This window comes from Vombatus ursinus, unplaced genomic scaffold (genome assembly GCF_900497805.2).
Source record: "Vombatus ursinus unplaced genomic scaffold, bare-nosed wombat genome assembly UNPS02014825.1, whole genome shotgun sequence".
NCBI lineage: Eukaryota > Metazoa > Chordata > Mammalia > Diprotodontia > Vombatidae > Vombatus > Vombatus ursinus.
In genome coordinates, this window is record NW_020954603.1 from 12158509 (window position 1) to 12172016 (window position 13508).

Consider the following 13508-nt stretch of genomic DNA (forward strand, 5'->3'; position numbering starts at 1 on the left):
TCTTTTCCCTTTTTAGTGATGAAATGTTTAGATTGAGTGTTTAGACTGAAGTGGAGGACACTGGGTTTTGTGGAGCTCTTATCTAAGCATGCTAAAAACTCCCTCATGAATAACAGCATCTCTCTTTCTGGATGCTTAAGAATGCACAGTAACCATATTAGCATGCTACTATTGTTAAAATTGGGAACTTGCAAAGTAAACACGAAGAAGCCCATGAATCATCCTTGGGTATGCTGGAGGCAAGGACCTGGAGAGGGTTAAGAAATAAATATTTATTTTCCTAATCTAAAACAAATGACCATTCTGTGCTTTGGCACCAACCCCCCCCCCCCACAGAACAAAACATGGTATAACTTTTCAGATCCATATTGCCCATTACTGTTACAAATTTACAGCCAAATTAAAGTTTTCTATGTAGGGAAGCTAGGTGGTGCAGTGGTTAGAGTGCCTGGCCAGGAGTCAGGAAGACTCATCTTCCTGAATTCAAATCCAGCCTCACTTACTAGCTGTGTGACCCTGGGCCAGTCACTTAACCCTGTTTGCCTCAGTTTCCTCATCTATAGAATGAGCTGGAGAAGGAAATAGTAAACCATTCTAGCATCTTTGCCAAGAAAACCCAAAATGGGTTCATGGAGAGTCAGACACAACCGAAAGACTGAACAACAAAAGTTTTCTATGGAGATAAAAAATGAATAGCCGTGAATGGAATTTTCTGAAAGTTTCACTCAGTTACAGAATTTTAGCATGGGAAGGACCTCTAGAATCAAAGTATCTAGAGTTAGAAAGGCCCTTACAGGCCATCCAATCCAAGTCCTTCATTCCACAGATGAGGAAACTGAGGCCCAGAGGCTAAGCCACTTGCCCAAGATCACATGGGTAGTAAGCATCAGAGACAGGATTTGAACCCAGGTCTTTCAAGTCTAGAGCTAGTGCTCTTTGCACTATACCAAACTGCACACTCCAGGTCATCAATGTCCTTTTAAAATGTGGTATCCAGAATTGAACACAGTACTCAAGATGTGGTTGAATCTGGGGTAGAATCCAGAGGAATACCATACCTGGTCCTGGAATCTATAACTCTCTTAATGCTGCCCAAGATGGCATTAGCTTTTTTTGATATCTATAGCACATTATTGACTCATACTGAGTTTGTAATCCACTAAAGCTTTAAATCTTTGTCAGAAGAATAGTAGCTGCCTAACCATGTATCCCTTTATCTTGTGTGTCTGAACTTGATTTATCAAACCCAAGTGTGTGATCTTTCACATATTCAGGTGAAAATTTGTCTTTTTGGATTCAATGCCATGTAGCCTGTCAAGACCTGTTTAGATCCTGACTGTCATCCACCATGGTAGCTAACCCTCTACAACCTGTGTTATCCACAAATTTAACAAATACACTATCTATGCTTTTATCTGTCTTTGCTAAAAATATTAGGCAAGACAGGGTCAAACAGAGATCACTGGAACACTCCATTGGAGAACGCCTTCCAAGTCAAGTCTGGCCATTTAATCAGCTCTGAAACCATCTAACTCTACTATTATTTAGCCCACATCTTTTCCATGAAAATGGCATAAGACAATTTATCAAACACTTTGCTAAAACCTTGGTGAATCATGCCTATGATATCCCCTTAATGTATTAGTTTAGTAACCCTATCATAAAAGGAAATCAAATTAGCCTGGCATGACCTGAGCATCATGAGACTGTCTGGCTCTTTGTGATCACCATAATAAACACAATTGGTCTATGTCTTCTGTATGTTTCAGCCAATTGTGAGTCTATCAAAATGTGGTCTGCTACAGAAAATAATTTATGAAAGCCTGCCTGTCATGCTTTCATCAAGGATGTACTTGATGTATGGGGTGCATGTTGCTTTTATGAAGATTCTAATGAAATGGAAATAGAAATTTAAGATTCTAATAGAAATGGGAATTAGGCATATGGTAATATTTTCTCAATTATCTTTTCATTTTTTAATAAGTTCTATGACTTTTTTCCCCAAGTGTTTGGCATCTTCTCCCTTTTAGATATCATGAAAATAAAATTTCAAATTGTGTTGCCTCCATCACATACTTCCTCTGGGTTTACTGGGTCTAGTCCCCCTGTTCTTTCCACCTTTGCTTTCTTCAGTATAATTTCCAGTTTGCTACCCATTAAAGATTGTGATGTTAGAGTCCTAATGTGGGGGGCCTCCGTCGTCATTGTTGATAAAAAATATTTTGCTATAGGAATCTTAATGGATTCTTTTCCTTTTTCGTCTGCTAGTTGTCTTCTCAAGTTTCACCCTTAAATATCCTTAGGATAATTCAGCTCAGATGAGTCTCTCACCAGGTATTCTACAAATTTTCTTTTCTCTCTGTTGCTTATTATTTTATGAGGTAATACTGCTCAAACTCATCCAACAGTCACTGAAAGATTTTACAAGCCAGTTTATATTTCAAACCACTGGTAACCATGGCTACCATATCATCCTGCTTGGCAAGGAGCTCAAGCCTTAGCTGGCTGAGGTGGTTTCTAGGCTTTTTGGGTCACCTCATTGTATCATTGATTTAAATTGATTAAAGCTTCTCAGGAAATAGAGACATCTGTGACAATCTCAGTTCTTTAACTGTTTCCCATTTTTTTTGGGGGGGGAATCAGCTTGCCTACATAGGTCACATTAGAATTGTCTCAGCTATGCCCCTTTCCATCCTCTCTTTAAAAATGCTTTTCTAACCTCATACTGATTTTGATCTCTAACATGTTTGTAATCTGACTACATATAGACAGTTGATTCAAAGAGAACACTCATCTGGCTAAACTGTCATTTCCTGTTATTTAAATATGCTATTTGGTGCTATCCATGTTTAGGGTTACTTGATTTTCTTACTGAAGAAAAAATATGTATTCATGATTTATAGGTATGAGACTTTCGTATTATCTATAAACTTTTGTTCCCTCATTTTTATTCATATGCCTATGCTTTTCTACATATTTCTCAACATACTCTCCTATGCCCACCTTTTCATTGTCATTAAAATACATGCTGATTTAATTTGGAGGATCTTATCAAATAAGTTCTTTGCATGATTTATCTACCTTCTCATCCTTTGCAACAGATGTCGGCATGGAAGATAGAATTATCTTCGTGGTGGTCTATTTAACAACACTTACCAGAACCAGCGCAATAGCTGAGAAGTGATGGCTTGCGTTGCCTTTGCTCACCTAGCAAAACCAATTCAACCAACTCTTTTATTTGTTTTTACAAAGAGAATTTGTGCCCCATCCTTTCTTTTAGTTGCAAGTTCCATTTGCCTTCTGGTTTACTTCTAGCAAGAATGTCAATTTTGTTGGGAAGGAAGATTTATATGAATTGATGCCAAGTGAAGTGATCAGAACCAGGAGAATATTGTTCGCAGTAAAAGCAATATTGTAGCAACAATCAACTATGAAAGACTTAGCTACCTTGATCAAGACAATTAACCAATACAATTCCAAAGGACTGATGATAAAAATTTTACTTACCTATGGAGAGAGAACTGATGAACTCTAAGGGTAGATTGAAGCATACTTTATTTTTACTTTCTTCATTTTTCTGTGTGTGTGTGTGTGTGTGTGTGTGTTTTCTTTTGCAACATAGCAAATAGGGAAATGGTTTGCATGACCTCACATGTATAATTGATATCATATTGCTTGCCTGCTCAGTGTGGGACAGAAGGAGAGAATTTGGAACTCAAAATTTTCCAAAAATGAATGTAAAATTTTTTTTACATCTACTTGGGAAATATTTAATGAAATAAATAAAAATTTTTAAAAGAAGAATGTCAAATTTGATCTGATTCACCTCCTTCAGTAGTATGTCTATTCCAGGGGTGGGAAACCTGCGGCTTTGAGGCCACATGTGGCTCCCTAGTCCTCAAATGTGACCCTTTGACTGCATCCAAACTTCACAGAACAAATCCTTTTATTAAGGGAATTCATTCTGTGAAGTTTGGATTCAGTCAAAAGCCCACACTTGAGGGCCTAGAGGGCCATGTATGGCTTCAAGGCTAAAGGTTCCCCACGCCTAATTCTTTGGTCCCTAGGACAAAGATGTCATGTCTAGTGTGCCAATGGGTATTAGTGTTTATAGGCTACCTAAAAATGGCAAAATTCATAGTATCCTTAGCCCCAGTAACTGCAGAAATGGAAGGGAGCCTCATGAACACCATCTCATATTTTTGTTTTGTGGGTTGCCATAGTCAAAGAAATTCATCACCATGTGACCAGTGAACTGGTAATGAGCTTTTCCATACTTAGCTCAACTGATCCTCAGCAAACTATCTACATTGCTGGGATTGTACTTCCAACAGTACTTTTCAGCTTTGTGGGACTTACCAGAACTTGAACTACCCTGGTACAGCCTTTGATAACCCAGGCTCATCTCCATGCCACAGAGAGGCTATACAAGAGGACTTTGTAGAGGAATTTGTCAATGTCCATCTTAAAATGTGGAAGCCAGAACTAAACACAATCAAAATCATCACAAGATCGTAGAGATGGAAGGCAAGATGATAGACCTACAAGCTGTCTCATTCTGAATCCCATGTTGCCCTTACCTGGTCCAGATGTCATTAGCTTCATTGACTGACGTGTCATAGTGTTGACTCATGAAGTTGAATGATGGTTCCCTTGAGTGCTCCTCCCCCCAAGCTGCTAATGCTCTCTCCCCAAATTACCTCGTATTTATTTGTGTATACTTATGTAACTGTAGGGGTCACTACAGGTGGGATGAGGCAGATTTAAGAGGCTCAACTTTGTAGTAATTCTGTCTTTGAAAGTACAATTATAAAGTTAAGATATATAGCCCAAATGGGAGGACATTCTCCCACAATGGACTAGGGGTTGGGATCCTGGTCTTTCACTAGGAAACATCACCCTCACTCATTCCATGAACAAAGAGACACAAGGAAAAGCAAAAAACAGGTTCAGCCACAGGTGTTAATGAGAAATAAAATTAGATTCATCAGACACAGTCTTTTTTTTTTTTTTTTTGGTGAGGTGATCAGCATTAAGTGACTTGCCCAGGGTCACACAGCTAGTAAGTGTCAAGTGTCTGAGGCTGGATTTGGACTTAGGTCCTCCTGACTCCAAGGCCAGAGCTGAATCCACTGCGCCACCTACCTGCCCCCATCACAGTGTTTACAGAATGAGAGACTACGCCTACAAATGGGTGCATACCTAAAAATGAATGCCATTTGCACCCATCTTAAGTAAAGGTTGGGGACAGAACAAAGTATGCCAGTTCTTGCATATCAACTTTTATCCCTCAGCACTCCAGTCTTCTGAGGGATGGAAATAGAAAACCAACAGTGTTATATATCTTCCCACTTGAGTTTTTGTCTCTCTGATCTCTCAATATGGGTGATGTCACCAGATTGCTCCCACAGCCATGTGTTGGTGAAGCCTGAACCTCCCTTCTCTCCAAGTCCTATCCTCTTTCAACAGAACCTTCAAACTCACTGTAAGCTGCTGATCCCATTCTCTGATTTCATATTAGCTTCCTGTCTTCCCACAATGGGAAAAAATACAACTTCCAGAGTCCTTAATGACTTAGGGCCCCTTGTGAGGCAGCCTGTCCAAGCCTTGCCACTAGGATTATTACACATATTGTCTTCTAATAGCATATAAATGTAAATAGTTCATCTTTGAGGGCAGGATCTGTTTCATTTTCATCTTTGAATCCCCAGTACATACTAGACGTCTAATAAATGCTTGTTAATCAATTGATCAAGATTATAATTCACTAAACCCCCCAGATCTTTTAATATGAATGCCTCTACAATCCCTCCTGCACAAGTGAAACACTGTGCATTCACCCCCATTAAATATTCTCTTATAAGATTCTGTGCATTGTTTCAACCTGTCAAGATTTTTTTTTAGGAACCAGACTGTCATTAGAAGGGTTAGCAATCTTCATTAATTTTGCATCCTTTGTGAACTTGGTAAACGTATCATTTATGCCTGTACCCAAATTATTAATCAGGATAGAGCCAAGCCCAGATCCCTGGGGCACATTGTTAAGTACCTCTCTGCACATTGACATTAACATATTAAATTATTCTTTGGTTTTGGTCTTTTAAACGGTTCCAAATGCTCCCTAACTATTCTGTTGTCTCCCTGACATTTCTTCTGCCTAGTAGTAGTAGCATGAAACACTTGTCTTTTGCTTTGTTGAAATCAAGTTAGACTGTATCTCCCAAACTCCCTTGATCAGTAACCCTGTCAAAAAAGGAAATGAGGTCAGTCTGTCACGATCAGTACTTGATAAAGCCAGGCAGGCTCTTTGTGATCACCACTTCCTCTTCTAGATGTTGACTAACCATCTCTTTTTAAAACTCTTCTTGCCAAGAATCTAAATCAAGCTCACTAATCCATGGTGTGCAGATTCCATCCTCATCTCCACTCCCCCCTCCCCTTTTTTTCTTTGAAAAGCAGGACAATATATGACTTTTCTTGGCCCTGCAGCAGCTTTTCCACTTGTTGACAAATCAGTTCAATTAATCAAACATTAATTGCCTACTATGTGTAAAGCACTGTTCTGAATGTGTGCAGGGGAGACAAGAAAAAAAAACACAAAATGAAAAGCAGTTTTCTGTTCATCTAGGCTCAATGATTAGAATTCATCAAGGGAAGCCAAATCTGCTCCTTTACAGTCTCCCTCAGCTTCAGGTTCAACTTCTCATGAGCTGTTACTGGGTTTTTTCCTCTGCTCTTCAGGTCTTGAATAAACAAAAAGGAAACTCCCAGTGAATCAGCTTATGCATATGTCATTTGCATTGCATATACAACTCAGCTGGGGCTCTGTTCCAAAAGTTCATTTTAAAATAAATTCATTGTAACTTGGAACTCCCAAAGAAACAATGCTACACAGTGCGAATTAGGTTCCTAGGCCTGCTCACAAGAGCCTATCCAGCCTACAAAGTACATGTGATATTGTTCAGTTGTTTCAGTCATGTCCAAATCTTCGTGACCCCATTTGGGGTTTTCTGGGCAAAGATACTGAAGTCGTTTGCCATTTCCTTCTCCGGTTCATTTTACAGATGAGGAAACTGAGGCAAACAGGGTTAAGTGACTTATCTAGAATCACATAGCTCGCAAGTATCTGAGGCCACATTTGAACTAGGATGATAAAAGTCTTCTTGACTCCAAGCCCAGCACTCTATCCACTGCACTACCTAGCTGTCCACCATATGATACAGTCATGTACTAAGAGGTCTCTAAGAGAGGCAACCTGGAATAGTGGAGAGAGGACTGGCTTTGCAGTCAGGAGGACCTAGGTTCAATTTTGGCAAATTTGCTGTGTGACCCTGGTCAAGTCATTTTAGCTCTCAGTGCCCTGAGAGTATGAGTAACTGACAAATTGTCAATAAAAAAGGGTACTTTAGAACCTAAACACTCTGTCTTAACATAACTATGGGAAAGAATATTCAGAGTTCCATCTTAGAGATGGCCTTATAGTAGGCTCCTAATGATGATAACCACCTCATAATATACTGATGATGATAATGATGATAACTGCCTCATAAATTAGTCATCTCCAGAAGCACCTACTGCCTTATAGCATATCTATATAAAATCAAGTCAATAAGCATTTATTATGCACTTATTATATACCAGGCACTGTTTGATAAGCACCGGGGATATGAAGAAAGGCAAAAACAGTTCCTGGCCTCATGGAGCTTACAATCAAAGGGAGGGAGACAACATGGAAACCACTATGTACAAACAGATATATTCAGGATAAATTGGAGTTAGTCTCAGAAAGAAGGTTCTAGCATTAAGGGGGAATGGGTAATAGCTAGGATCATAGATTTGTAGCTAGAAGGAAATTTAGACATTATAGGATAAGAGGATTACAGAACTAGGGCTGGAAGATGACCTAGATACTCATCTTATCTTGGCCTGTCATTTTAAAAAGAGGGTACTAAGGCCCACAGAGCTTAAATGACTTTTTTTTTAAAAGTTAAATGGTTTTTATTACACTCATCAGCAAGACAGGGAAGGATTAAAAACATTTTAGAAAGATTTTCATTAAATGAGTTTTCCAAGGTCACCCAAATAGTATTAGAGTCAAGATTTGAACCCAGGGCTCTCTGCAGCTTGTCTCTTGATTACTAGGGCTGGTTCTCTATCCAATCCATATTCCCCTTTCTTCCTTGATGCCAGAGGTCCTGCTCCCTAATGCTGTTTTAAAACAGCTGGTGGGCTCAGCTTTTTAATGAGCCACCAATCTTCAGTCAATGATGGTACTCCTTTCCATTCTATCTAGGAACATTCTTTCATACTTAAAAAAAAGATGACAGTGTTAGCATAACTTTTCACTTTGTTAATATAGTAACACTTCATTACCTCTGTTATATGCCCTTTGATTTCTGTGAATATACCAACTGTTAAGAAAGGTGGGAATCAAATACTCATCCGCCCCTTACAGTGAGGAAGAGGGATTAGGGACTTGGTGTTTGGCAAAATCCTAGGTAGCAGCTGAGAAAGAAGAAAGGGATGGGAGAATAGGAGGGGCTGGGAAAGGGCAAAGGAGTAATCAAAAGGAAAAGAAGGGAGAAAGCCTAGGACAAGAAAGGGCAGGCAACGATCTCCAAGGAAATCTTCTAATCCAAGCCCTTCACTCAACAAGAATTTATCAAGTACCTACGATGCACCAGGTACTTAAGCTTATTTTTAAAACCTTTTTAAAAATATGAACTTATTAAGAATTTTTATTATGAACTTCATTATGAATAAACATCAACAAGTGAACATTTCAATATACAAAGAATGATGAAAAGGTAGATTGCACATGTAACTGTGAACATATGTAGTTTTTTTCTTGTAATATCTATTCATTGGGAGTTTTTTGGGACAGAATAACAGATTTTTAGCTAGAAGGGAATTCTGTAAACATCTAGCCCAATCCACACTCCTGCACCCCGCCCCTCAAAAATGCAATATATTTAAAAAGCAGTCATCTTCTTTCTTCTTGAATATCTCATATAGAGGGGCGGGCTGGGGAGAGGGGAGGGGGATCTGTTACATTCATCTGCAACCCTTCCTACCCTTAGATAGCTCTAATGGATAGGAAGCATTTTCCTTACATCAAGGCTAAATTCAGTTCTGTGTAAATCCATGGCTTCTGGTTCTACCTCAAAGGCTAGAAAAAATCAGTTTAATCTCTCTTCTACTGGACATCTCTTCATGTTCCAGGACTACTGTGATGCGCAGCAGTGGTAGCCATTTCATTGTTGAATTGAATCAACCACCCTCAGATACTACCACACCAAATCCAATAAAACCCAACCCCCTTAGACATGCACTTTTGGGGGGTATAATTAGAAATGAACATAGTTCTAAAATTGCCCTGCGTGCCTGCAGCTCCTTCTGAATTTCCTTCTGCTCTCTTTTGTTTATTTTTAATGATTTATTGGCATTCTCTTCTTGGCTTTTTTAGTATCACTATTATTTCCCCAATTCACTCCCTCCCTCCCCCAAAAGATAAGAAGAAAAGTCCTTCCTTGTAACAAATAAGCATAGTTATGCAAAACAGTTTATATGTTTGACTTCATCTGAAAATGAATGTCTCCTACTTTACCTCTAATGCATTTCCAAGTGCTGGAAAGCATGATTCAACAGCATCAGTCTTCTAGAGAAGAGGAGTCAAATGAGTGTAAGCCCGGTTACACTCACAAGTGCAGCAAAGGAAATTAAAATGTAATTGGGAAAACAAAATAAATAACAAAATAAAATAAAAATACAATAAAATAGAGATGATATTATTTTTGAAAACTAAGTCAATATGAAACCCAAAGGGAGGATGAGTGACGTTCCATTTCTATTTTAACACCACTGTTCTAGAGTCATAAATGGTCATTGTGTTGATCATGGCTAAGTCTTTCACAATTGTTTTTTCTTTAGAAGGCTGAAGTCATTGTATAAATGGTTCTGATTCAATATTTATTGATATATTTTACTTTTACATCACTTACATTTCCCAACATATCCCTGCCCCTATCCCTACAGGAAGAGGGGGCAGGGGACCAGTTCAACAAAACCAACTGACTTAATAAATTAAAAACTATAATAATATATAATAAGCACTTAATAAATGCTTGTAGACTGAATATCAGATTGGAAAAGTGTGACATTAGTTGTGGTGTTCCACACCCATAGTGTCCCACCTTTACAGAAAAGCGAGGGAAGTAACTTCTTTCTCTTTGAGACCAAGCTCCATAATTATCATCTCATAGCATTCAGTTTCAATTGTTTTGTAATTGTTATTCTTTCCACTGACATTGCTGTAGTCACTGGGCATATTGTTTTTCTGGTTCTACCTACTTCACTTTGTACTAGTTTATTTAAATCTTCCCATGATTCTCTGAATTCATCATATTCAGAATTTCTTACAGCACAGAAATGTGATACTTATTTTATACAACTTTTTTTTCCAGCCATTTTTCAATCAAAGGGCATTTGTTTAGTTTACAATTCTTTGCTACCCCCAAAAGTGCTGCTATAGTTATGTTAGTGTCTATGAGACCTTTGAAAAAAATGGGCTTCTCTGAAGTATAGTGTACTCTTACCAGGGGAATATTTGTATCAGAGGGCATGGACATTTCTGTCACTTTGTTTTTTAGCTCGATTTCAAATTGCTTTTCTCTAGAATTTATTATTAAGGAGATGACTAATGTAATCTAGAAAAGGAAAGAGTGCTTTAAAAGAGCTAGCATATCTTCAAGAACAGGTCAGACTAGACTAAATTTTCATTTTTTGACAGGGTTATTCAGCTGTGAGATCAAAGGAATGGTATATACACCTAGGTGTATTTTAGATGCATATATACATACATATACATATATATGTGCATATACATACATACATACATATTTAAATACATATGTACTTAAATTTTAGGGGCAGCTGGGTAGCACAGTGGATGGAGTCAGGAAGATTCATCTTCTTGAGTTCAAATATGGCCTCAGAACATTTATTAGTTGTCCTGGGCAAATCACTTAACCCAGTTTGCCTTAGTTTCCTCATCTGTAAAATGAACTGGAGAAGGAAATGGCCAGCTCCTCCAGTATCTTTGCCAAGAAAAGTCCAAACGGGGTCATGAAGAGTCAGACAAGACTGAAAAATGACAACATACTTAAATTTTAGTAAAGTGTTTGATAAAGTCTCTCATTAGATTCTTGTGGAAAAGATGAAGATAGGTAGGCTAGAATACAGGGTTGCACAGTTTAAGAAGCACTGAAAGGGTCATGAGTGGAAAAAATTTAAGAAGCCCTAGGCTAGATAATGGTACAATTAGATGGATTTGATCATAGTTACATAGTAGATTCAAAGAATAGCTATTAATAGTTTAATACCAACTTGGAAGATTCCCAGTTGAATGCCCCGGAGAGTTGCACTTTGACAGTGTTGTGTAACCTTTTTGACAATGAGTTGAATTAACGACATGGGTAGCATCATCAATTTTTCAGATGACCCAGAGCCAGGATGGATGACAGAGTCAGGATCCAAAAAGACTTTCAACAAACTTAAGACTTTAGGCTGAATAGAGTAAGATGAAATATAATAACAAGTGTAAAATATTACTTTTGGGTTAAAAAAATCAATTTCATTAGTTCAAGTAGCATAGAGAAGTTTATCTGAAAAAAAATCTTGGGGGTAGGGAGATGATTAGAAGAGTTTTTTGATCAGCTTGGGGAGCTTACAAGGACGCCAGCCTTTGTTTGGGACTTTGTATCTTCCTTTGAAAGGTTCAGACATGTCGCTTGGCACCTCATGGAAGATAGATCAGTGACTGGGGATGACTTGGTTGGCCAGGATTTTTGTTGGAACTCCTGTTGTAGGAGAAGCCACACCTCCGTGCTGTCCTGTAAAAGGGACTCATTGCCGAAGACTTATTTGTGGGAATATTTACTAACACTTTTCTGAAGAATGAATATAAAATGCAGAATAAATTGGGGGGAAGGGGATCCAGGACATTAGCACCATAGGGAATACAATGGGCCAAGAAATTTGAATTCATGTGAGCAAAGTTTTTTTTTCTTCTAAATTAAAAACAAATTTTCAATGAGGACCCTACCAGTTAAGAACACCAAACATCTGTGAAGCAGCTGGTGAGCTTCTTAGGATTCACTTGGAAATGCAATCTGTACATCATTACAACCAGATCAGCAACCAAAGAACCCTCTACCCTTGCTAGACAATTAGAGATGACAGAAATGCTTCCCCATTGTGAGTAATGGGTAGATAAATACAGGAGGTGTAAATAAATGAGTACGTATGGCCCATTTTTGCTTTTTTCTTCTTTTCTCTTTTTTGTAGGACTAGAGACAGTGGAAATAAGGTAGATCTGAATCCCAAGGATACGCTTCTCAACCCCTCCCCACGCTCCAAAGTCAGTAATGATTATGCTGGGGCAGAAATACACTGGAGTTTCATGCATCTTCATCCATGTAATTTCAAGGTATGGTTCCTGACCCAGTAGTCCCATGGAACCAAGGGACCAAGGGATCAAGCCCAGGAGATGCAGTATTTGAGCATCCATGCTCTCAGTCACACGACAGCCAAGGAAATAGAAACCATGTGGACAAAATGATGAGAATTACTGAACCTCAACCTCCTGGATAGAGAACTGGGGACTTTCAGGGCAGCTTGATCCCAGAATCCAGTCTTCTAGAAAGAGAAAAGGGATATCCTGTGCAACATCAGCTTTGCCTCTCCAGCAACCTTTAATATGAGAATCCTGGGGCCCAATCTTCCACAGAGAGAGGGGCAATCCTAAGCATCACCAACTTCTTAGAGAGGATGATCATGTTTCTTCCTACTCTCCCTCCCTACCCTTACCCCATGAAAAGCAAGAGGCTAAAGTCACAATATAGTTAAGCCAAAGACCTAGATTTTGCCCTCCACCATTACTGTAAATTATTTTGATAGTACAAATCTGAGGGCAAAGAGGGTAGCCTTTCATGTTCATTGCTGTTCTGTGGAAGTCCAAGCCCTGAGTGACATATACTAAGGCTCAGTGAATGTAGGGGTCTTTAGAGCAAATTGGAATTCACTAGACTGTTGAGAATTGCCTTGATGGAAACTCTTTGATTCTCTTTGGGGGAAATCGAAGCCCTCAGGTTTGTATCATAAAGGGTGGATGCTTGTATTGGGCTCTGGAGAGGTTTTAGAGAAGGAGGATAAGTATATTGATGGCTCACTGGCTACAATGGGTTATTTATTTATTTTGCATTTTGGTGTGAGAAGTAGAATAAAGGCTTTCTTTTGCCCAGCATATGCACTGTTACTTTGAATGTTTGTATGGGATCTAGAGATCCTTTTACCAACATCTGGGGTGTATAGGTGTTCAGGGAAGACTAGAACCTCTAGGGCTGGATGAGCTTTTTTAGGAATGCTTTCCAACTTTTGTGTCTAGCTGCCACCCAACTCTCTCCTGTGCTCCGAGAAGCTGTAGCATGCACAGCAGCCACACCTCAGTA